We start from the raw sequence: 10,867 nt of genomic DNA on the forward strand, positions 1-10,867 counted from the left end.
TACTAATATGCCGATAACTAGAATGTGTGCTATAATTGGGAAGACTCAGCTTGAAGCTACCATTGCATAACTCTGAAACCCAACAAGTACCTTATCCCTCATTGACATGATCTTGCACAATTGACCCACCAAATTCTCGAAATCATCTTGTTAGACATCTCATGAACATTCGGAATCACTAGCCACATTCACATATTCGACCTCTTATCGGATAGCCAGTAGAATTCTTTGTAGAAGCTTCATCAACACCACGTGACTGCTAACCTGCTCACAGGAGATAATCCACCTATGGAAATTCCATACCGACGTGTTCCAATAGTGATGCACCGAGTACCATTACTGTGAAATCCTTAAACCATCCTGAGCCTGTGCTCATTCACCAACTGTACAAGTTCGTTCACTTCTCATGGACATCAACTAAAGGTGTGACAATACATTATAATCTCAAAGTCATGTTGTATCCTTGTTCATATCACGCAACTTCTTTACGTCGTATCCAACCTTCCTCCATATAGCAGGCAATATTCTAAATTAAGCTAGTAGACCTAGTCACTGACCACCGTAAATCCCAAATCACTTTAAACTTTCCTCAAGGCGTACAACTATCCTACCAAAGAACCCATATGCTACTCTACCACTCTTCTACCTTGGTAAAACACTCTCCTTTAAGCAACTACCCGACTCCCATTTCTTACACCTGGCCTTCTAGAAATTTAACCACCACAAGACACCTCACACATGTCCTTCCTCATCCTCCGCTACCCAATTGTTGCCTTCAATCAAAATCCATCTTTGTAGCACTTGGATCAATAGATCGCTACCAACTTTAAATCTTCCCGAAGATCATCTTTCTCAAGTCATAAACACTAGGAAACCGATTTAATTCTGAACCACTGCACACCGCAATTTTTGACAACCACTTCCCCGTTACCATTTCTCAATACTCTGCCCTAAAGGTGAATTGAAGAAGACCATAATACCGGCAAACTTAACACATTCAACAAAGACGACGACACCACATCACAGATGAAAATCCCACAACACTCAAAAATTCCAAGTCTCGTTACCCCATTGACCTAAACCTGAGCATTCGTAGTCCAATTGCCTTTCCTCTACCGAAAATAAAATACTGAATCTCTGAATCATGCACTGTATAAAACCTCCTTTCAAGTCATTCACTGCCCCGACATATAGACAAGCATACTGTCATCACATCAATACTGTGCGATAACCACTGGTGAACATCATAGCAATATATGCATAGCCTCAAAACCATCAGAAATACCGCTATTGAGTTGAAATGATAGAACATCCTTCCGCAAGGCGTCGACATTAGCCTAATCAATTAAGCATGGAGAAACACTCTGCACCACATCTATAGTACCATTACAATTCCTCGATTCCCAATTTATAACAAGCGCTTCACGTTGCATAAGACTAAATATCAAGGAAATGAAGGCATAAGCCTCAAATGAATCAAATCACACGACAAGGAATCAAGAAGGGAAGTGTTCCTAACAGCCCTGTAGCCTTTCGAAGATAAGTACAGACGTCTCCATACCGATCTGCAAGACTCTACTAGACTTGCTCATGACTCGTGAGACCTAAGTGAACCTAGGGCTCTGATACCACGTTGTCACGATCCAAAATCCATTAAAGGTTGTGATGGCGCCTAACACCGCTGTCAGGCAAACCAACAATAATTGATTAACTTAATTACTCCTTTTTAGTATTTGAAATCACAAATTCCTTCAATTTAATAGTGAAAGGTGGAATTTACTGAGTAAATAATAGTATTTTAACAATTTCAATACTGAACAACTTATAATCACCCCAAACCCCTGTGTCACAAGTGCATTAGCATAAACTAGGAAGTAAAATAAAATACAGCATCTGTCCGGAATACAAATTGGATAGGAAAAATATAAATACACTGAAGGGGACTCTGATGGTTGCGGGTCATAATATGGAATGCAACTCACCTAAGTCCCCGCATTAAATACGCCCCTGCTCTCACAAGGCCATTATACATATATGTACCTGCACAAAAATATGTGCAGCAAGTGTAATATGAGTACGTAAATCAACGAGTACCCAGTAAGTATCTAGTCTAATCTCGAAGAAGTAGTGACAAGGGGTTGACTCCGACACTTACTATGGGATAACCAAAAAATGCTAATATTATATTTAAACATGGAATATATAGCATAGCTGAAAATTCAATAACCGAAAATAATCAACAATTCCTTTACTAATGGAAATTCCCAAATTCATTTTTTAGCATTTAATAGTTTATATCTCAAGCCAGTAAGCAATGTCAATTATTATTAGTTCCAAAGAGTTATCATGCGCAAGTCATGCCGAGGTCGTACCACCCGATCCAATATATAAATATAAATTATGCATTACCGAGGGTCGAACGGCATGAACCAACATATGAATATAAACGGTGCACTACCGAGGGTCGAACGACACGAACCATAGATGCATCTATTTAACCTGTCGAGGCAAAGGACCCGCTCCCATGAGAGTAGTGAAAATTTACCATGCTCGCGGAATATATTTGCGACTCAGTTGAACATATATTTTCTTAAGTTATTATAATATTCTTTAATTCTTTCAAAAATACGAAATCTCAAATGAAAACTTTTAAGTCTCGAAATCCTCAATTTTAACTCTTTTCAAGGCAAATAATGAACATAATCAAATAACGGTATCAACAGGGAATGGTGTAAACCTAAAACTACCCGGACATAAGCATGAATAGTAGCTACGTACGGACTCTAGTTACCTCGTGTGTACGTAGCCCCCACAAATAGAAGCACATATTAATTTAGTTCACCTGTGGGGTTAATTTCCTCTTAGAAGGTTAGAAAAGAGACTTATCTCGTCTTAAAGCCCACGTTCGGTCATAATTTCGCTGTAAAGCCCCAACTTGGTGTCGTTCAATCAAAAACTAGTCAAACAACGTGCAAATTAATCAAAAATATACTCCAATGCTTGAAATAACAATTTATAAAAATTCTAAACTCCGCTCGAAAAGTTGGCAGTAGATCCCACGTTTTGGAACCCAACGAAACTCACAAAATCTTAAATTTTTTATACGAGTTCAACCATACCAATTTTATCAAATTCCGATAATAACTTGACCTCCAGATCTTAAATTTTCGTTCTTGAAAAGTTTTGCAAAAATCTTAATTTCTTTCAATTAAATCCGAAATAACTGATGAATATAACCATAGAATCATGTAGTATAATTATTTTCGGATATATAATACTTACCCCAATCCATATGGTGAAAATCGCTTTAATCCGAGCTCCATAACTCCAAGTATGTTAAAAATGGTTGAAACCCCAAAATATAACTGCTGCCCAGGTATTTACTCTTCACGATCGCGGAAAATGCTTCACAATCGTGAAGCACAACTTTTCTTAGCCCAAAATTTGCCTTTCACGATTGCGGAAAATGCTTCGCGATCGCGAAGAACAAGTGCTTAGCTCTTCCAGATAGCCTCTACTATAATAGTCATAACATTTTGTACCAAACTCCAAATTGCAAATGGTTTAACTTTTTGAAAACTAGACACCAAGGGCTACGACTTTCATGTTTTTTTCATCTCCTCTTTCCTAATATATTATGAGATATAAGCTTCCAAAATCAACCCTGTACAACACAAATTTCTTCTTTGCGATTTCCAAACTCCTCCTGGATAGGCTGTAGTTTACCGGTCATAACGTTTTATACAGAACTCCAAATCCCAAATGATTTAATTTTCTGGAAACTAGACATAAAGAGATACAACTTTTGTTTTTGGATCATCTCCAAATTCCTTATAAATTTCAGGATTTAAGCTTTCAAAATCGGGTTATTGCAACAGAAAGTTTCCTCTATGCGATCGCGAAAGGCCTTTCGCGATCGCGGATCACTGGCCAATTTCTCCCATTTTACTAATCGTGATCGCGTCCAATTCCCTGCGATCGCATAGAACACTTCTGTAGCCAAAAATCCAGCAGCTAAAAATGGCTTAAAAATGGTCTGAAACCACCCCGAAACTCACCCGAGCCCATCGGGACCCCATCCAAACATACAAACAAGTCTCAAAACATAACATGAACCTGCTCGAGGCCTCAAATCATATCAAAAAAGGTCGAAATCACGAAGCACACCCCAATTCGAGCTTAATGAATTTTAGAACTTCAAACTTCTACATTCGGTGCCGAAACCTATCAAGTCACGTCCGATTGACCTCAAATTTTGCACACAAATCACATTTGACATTACAGACCTACTTCAACCTACGGAATTGGAATTTGACCCCGATATAAATTTCACTCCTGGTCAAACTTCTCAAATACCTTGAAATTTTTAACTTTTGCCAAATGACCCCGAAATAATCTACGGACCTCTAAATCTACATCTGGACGCGCTCCCAATACCAGAATTACCATACGAAGCTATTCCCAGGCTTGGAATCCCAAATGGACATCGATAACATTGAAATACACCTCAACCCAAATTTATGAAATTCTTCCAAAATGCCAACTTCCACAATAGGTGCCGAAATGCTCCCGGGTCATCCAAAATCCGATCCGGACATATGCCCAAGTCCAAAATTATCACACAAAACCTGTTGGAACCTTCAAATCCCGATTCCGAAGTCGTTTTTTGTTCAAAAATCAAACCTTAGCCAAATCCTCCAACTTAAAACTTCCGAAATTAGATTTTTTTTCCAAATCAACTCCAAACTTCCCGAAATTCAATACCGACCATACGTACAAGTCATAATACCTGAACTAAAGCTACTCATAGCCTCAAACTGTCGAACGATGTGCTAGAGCTCAAAACAACCGATCGGATCGTTACACTATTATAAATAATGTAACAACTAGTATTGGTGGTTCTTACGAGTATTGGAACACCCTATTTATGCACCCTCATCTCAGCTTCCTCATTGTCTACGTTCCAACTATGATACCAGTTTGGATTTAGACTATGTGACAAGACTATGATGAGAAGGAGATAGAACGTGAGGATTGGGACAAAAAATACTTTACCATGATCTCGAAGAGTAGTCATGGTTTGCTTCCGAAGTAAACAACTAGTATGATGGTTCTCCTTATAATAATTTGAATTATCGCATACAATACCCTCTATTGCGCCAAAGGCTTGCTATCTCCAATCCACGAAATCCTAGTTTGTGTATTTCCTTGGATTTCGTTCACTCTAAAGATGCGGTCAAGTTGGTTTCTGTTTATAAAGATGATGAAAGTTAATATTCACTTGGTTATGAAACTCTCGCTCTTGGGATTAGAAATGATCTAACTACTTAGTGTTGGTGAGCTGTTAAGGTACCATCACCTAACTTACAACAGAATAGTGGATGAAGTAGAAAGAGGAAGAGATTTGAGGTTTTCTTTAGAATGGAGGTTGCTTATTGCATTTGGTATGTTGAAATGGAGAATGATGATCTTGATATAGAAGTTGATGTTTTGGATATGGCTAATGAGACTACATTGGTCATACTACTTTCTCTAGAGGTTTCTTCTCAAAGTTGATCTTAAGCAACACTAATCTCTTCGCTTGGAATGACCGACTCCCATTCGCTGAACTAGTAAAAGATGAGCTCCATGTCTTGGTGTTAGACGATTATAGAAAGTTGAAATGGGCTAAAAGAAAGCGGATCATCAAGTTGACTTTCTTGAAACCTGTTGAGAGAAGAGGACCTACTAAACTATAGTTAGCTAAGGTGGTTAAGAGGAGTGTTAGATAAACTTATTAGTGTGATTAGTTAGGAAGGTAGTTAGGAAGTTAGCAACTAATTACTTGTATAAATACACAGTAGATACTCTTTTGTAAAGACTCGATATTCATTTTTCTTCTCCTCAATGAAACAGTTACTCTGTTTTCCATCTTATTCCTCTCCAAGTTAAACCTTCATCTAAGAAATTCCATAACTATAGAAACTAACATGGTATCAGAGCTCGTGACTATGATTGCAGCTTAGTTTCTCACTCAATTTATGTATGTGTGTTACTGTAATTCAGTTGATGTGTCTGAAGGGAAAAACACTTCTAAGCTAGGATTTTTGTCAATTCGACCAACTGAAAAGCTTCATCAATGGCGATAGGAGAAGAAACCAACGAGAGTGCTTCTAGACATGCTAATGTACCAGTTGCACCTGATATTTTTCCCATAATTGATCATAATCATCCTTTATTTCTTCAACTGATCGATACTCCAGGTAGCTCACTCATTTCTCTTCAGCTACCTGGTTCAGATAACTATGCTTTGTGGAGTTGATCCATGAGAATATGTCTGTCAGGTAAAAGTAAACTAGAATTTGTGGATGGTCGATATCCGAAATCTAAGTTTGGGCCTGAATTTCATGAGCAATAGGAAAAGGTAAATGTTGTAGTACTCTCTTGGATTATGAATGTTGTGCGTCCAGGACTATTAAGTACTGTAGTGTATGCTTCGAATGCTCACAAGGTGTGGGAAGATCTGAAGGAGAGGTTTGATAAAGTAAATAGATCTAGGGTTCTATACCTGCATAGAGAGATTCATACACCAACACAAGGAACAATGAATGTAGCTGACTATTTCTCTAAACTAAGGAATCTATGGGACGAGTTTGATGCACTCATGCCCTGTCCTGGTTGTCCCTGCCCAGAATCAAAAAATATGCGAAGCATTTTGAGTATCATAGGTTACTTCAGTTCTTTATGGGACTGAATGACTCTTATTCTCAAGCTCGAAGCCAAATCATGATGATGACACCAGTGCCTAGTATTAACAAGGCATATTCTCTTCTTATGGATGTGGAAAGCCAAAGAAATCTGGTAAACTTCGCTCAAATTGTGCAAGTGACAGAAGTTGGTGACAACACTGCTATGTATGGTAACAAAAATCCAAATCCTGGTACTGGACAGTTCAGAGCTTAGAAGAAGACAATGATTTGTGATTACTGCAACTACAAAGGCCAAACTAAGGAGAACTATTACAAACTAATAGGATATCCTCAAGACTTCAAGTCCAATTTTAAGACAAAGAAGAAGAGGGGCAGCTTAGGAGCATATGCTAATCATGTCAATACCAACTACAGTCCTACTATGCAAAATGCTCATATGCAGATGCAATTTGGAGGTTTGCAGGGCAGAGGAGAAGGAATAATAGGTGGGCAATCTACTACATCTGATTTTCAGCATGTGCCTCAACAAATGTAGATGATAGCTTTACCAACTGGGGTCAGACTCAGCAACAAGCAACTCATTACTTTACTCAGAAGCAATATAAGCAGATAGTTCAATTGCTTAACAAGGGAGCAGATGAAGGTCCTTCTGCCAGAGCTGCAACTGCAGGTAAACTGATAGCTCTATTGTCCAATCATGCTAACCACAATTGGATAATAGACTCTAGGGCTTCAAATCATATGACATCCACATTAAGGATGTTAAGTTCCTATCAGTCAGTTCCACCTCAAAAGGGAAGTAAGGTTCACTTGCTTACAGGATATGTTGCCTATATTACACATACAGGAAAAGCAAGTGTGTTTAACTATCAGGTTATCAACAATGTACTGTACATACCAGAGTTTAAATATAATCTACTGTTTGTGTTTAAATTGACCAAAGATTTGTAGTGTGTGGCATATTTTTCCTGATTTCTGTATCTTTCGGGATCTCTACAGTGTTTAGGTGAAGGAGATTGTGTCACGACCCAAAACCGACCCGATAGTGATGGCACCTATCGTGAAACTAGGCCAGCTGACACAATTCCAGAATCAACCATTTCCAATAAAAGTTGTTTTTATACCATTTATAAACCAATAATCTCATAATAAAAATTTAAAAAAAAGTGCGGAATAATTACATAAGCTCGACATCGGGGTGTCATTAGCCATGAGCATCTACCAAGGTCTGAATATAACAAAAACAGTCAAAAATGTACTAAGTACAGTAATGAAAATGATAGGAAGGAAGCAGTGATGCGAACGTCGTACAGCCACCTCGCTAACTCTGATGACTCCGCGTCTGCGTAATCAACACCTGCGACCGGGTTCCGAAATACCTGAATCTGCACACGAGGTGCAGGGAGTAATGTGAGTACTCCAACCCAGTAAGTAATAAGAGTAAATAAAGACTAAGCAGTAGGAAATGATGAATCCACATTTATGATAAACTCAATAAGCACAACAGGCTTACAAATCAGAATACGAGTCAATCGTCTCATTTAAAATCCAGCTTTTGGTAAAAAATCATTTAAAAATACCTTCCAACAGTTTCAGTAGGGGTTCAATACCATTTATAATAAAAGAGATGAAAATCATAATCGGCCCCTCGGGCAAAACATAGTTCGTAAACAGCCTTTCGGGCAAAACAGGAATCATAAACACCTCATAACATAAAAATCTCAATGGAAATAACAAAGCCAAATCAATGATTAAATACCGAATATCTCATAAAAACTCCAGCTTAAATGAAAGTATTTTAAAAATATTTGTTCAACATTTTCAAAAGAGGCTCAGAATAAAGAGGAGTGAAAACAACAATTACATCAAAACAAGCCCCTCAGGCAAAACATCACTCATATATGTATACGTCCCATCGGGTAAGCCTCTCAGTCACTCGAGACTCAACTCTCATCAGTCAGCGCTCATGCTCAGCACCCACACTCAATAAGTACCATATAGTAATCGCTATGGCGCGCAGCCCAATCCATATATCACTTTGGCATGCAGCCCGATCCATATATAGAGTCGACTGCGCTCACTGGGAGTGTTTAGACTCCGGAGGGGCTCCTACAGCCCAAACGCTATATTGTTGTGGCGTGCAGCCCCATCCATATATATATAATCCTCACCACTAGGCCCTTGGCCTCTCTTAGTCATTAACCTCACAATCAGACTCTCGGTCTATCTCAGTCATCAACCTCACAATAAGAATCGCGGTCTATCTCAGTCATCAACCTCATGATCACTCGGACCATCAGTAAAACAGGGAACTCAGCCCAAACAATTTTCACATTTTTAAGAAATAAAGTGATAAAACCAGATTTAAACAATAAACAGGTGAAACATGACTGAGGATATGCTTTCAAAACAAATAGAGTGAGGAAAAATAGTGAAAGTGCACTAAGGGTCTCAGCAGGTCGGCACAAGGCCCCAAATATGGCATACAACCCAAAATATAATATAAATCTCTAGAACATGGAATATCATAAGATTTCAAATCAAATATGCGACTTAACCGTCGTACGGGACGGACCAAGTCACAATCCTCAACGATGCACAACTCCATGTTCATCATCTAGCGTGTGTGTCACCTCAAAGTAACACAACGATGTGAAATCCGGGATTTCAAACCCTCAGGACACTATTTATAATCAGTACTTACCTCGATCCGGTACAAACTCTAGCCTGCGATGCTTTTGCCCTCACGAATCGCCCTCCAAATGCTCCAAATCTAGCCACAATCAGTACATAACCATTAGAATATGCTAAGGGAACAAAGCTCACTCGAAAATATCCAATTTACATCAAAAATCCCGAAATTGCTCAAACCCGGCCCCGAGCCCACATCTCGGAATCTAACAAAATTAACATCAATAGAATCCCCATCCTCTCCCGAGTCTATACATATCAAGAACATCAAAATAGGACCTCAATTGCCCCTTCAAATTCTCAATTTACACTCTCCAAATCCACGCCCTAATTTCCCAATTTTAGGATTTAATTTCCACATATTTCATGATTAAACAAGTAAGAATCAACATAGGATCGAGTATTGAGTTTAAAAATCTTACCTCCAAGTGTTTCCCTTCGATTCCCTCTTCAATCTTTCTCAAAAGCTCCAAATATTGCTCAACAATGGAGAAGATAGACCAAAAATCGCGAACTCACTTTTTAAACATTCTGCCCCAGGCCTGAAATACTTTATCGTGATCGCGAAACTTCCTTCGTGATCACGAAGCACAATCTACCAGGCCCTCAAATTTACTCTACGCGAACGTGATGCTCAGAACTGAAAACCTATGCGAACGCTGATAAATCCACGCGAACGTGATGCACCACTCGCCCAACTCACGCGATCGTGAATCATGCTACGCGATCGTGAAGAACAACCTGACCTGCCCTCATCACAACCCTATGCGATCGTGACACTCCTGACGCGATCGCGAAGGAGAATTCTCTACAACATCTGAAACTCAAAACCTGTAACTCCAAACAATATGGAATGATCTAATTGACCACCCGAACCTCACCAGAGGCCCTTGGAACCTCAATCAAACATGCCAACATATCCCATAACATCATTCAAACTTGTTCCAACCTTCAAAACGCTCAAAACAACATCAAAATACCAAAATCACGTCGGATTCAAGCCTAATAATTTCAAGAACTTGCAAATTCCGCTTTTGATCAAAAACCCAAACAAACCACTTCTGAATGACCTGAAATTTTACACACACGTCAAAGATGAGACAAAGAAGCTACTACAGCTTATAGAATTCCATTCCGACCCCTATATCAAAATCTCACCTATCAACCGGAAAACGCCAAAATATCAATTTCGCCAATTCAAGCCCAACCCTTCCACGGACTTCCAAAATGCATTCTGATCACGCTCCTAAGTCCCAAATCACCTAACGGAGCTAACCAAATCATAAATTTTTTTTATCCGAGATCATATACTAACAAGTCAAATCTTGGTCAAACTTTTCAAATTTCAAGTTTCAAACTGAGAATGGTTCTTCCAAATTCATTCTGATTACCCTGAAAACCAAAACTAACGATTTACATAAGTCATAATACATCCCACGGGACAAGCCATGCCCGAGAACTGACGAGCAAAGTGCAAAAGCTCAAAA

Source organism: Nicotiana sylvestris, chromosome 1 (assembly GCF_000393655.2).
Source record: "Nicotiana sylvestris chromosome 1, ASM39365v2, whole genome shotgun sequence".
In the NCBI taxonomy this organism is placed as follows: domain Eukaryota; kingdom Viridiplantae; phylum Streptophyta; class Magnoliopsida; order Solanales; family Solanaceae; genus Nicotiana; species Nicotiana sylvestris.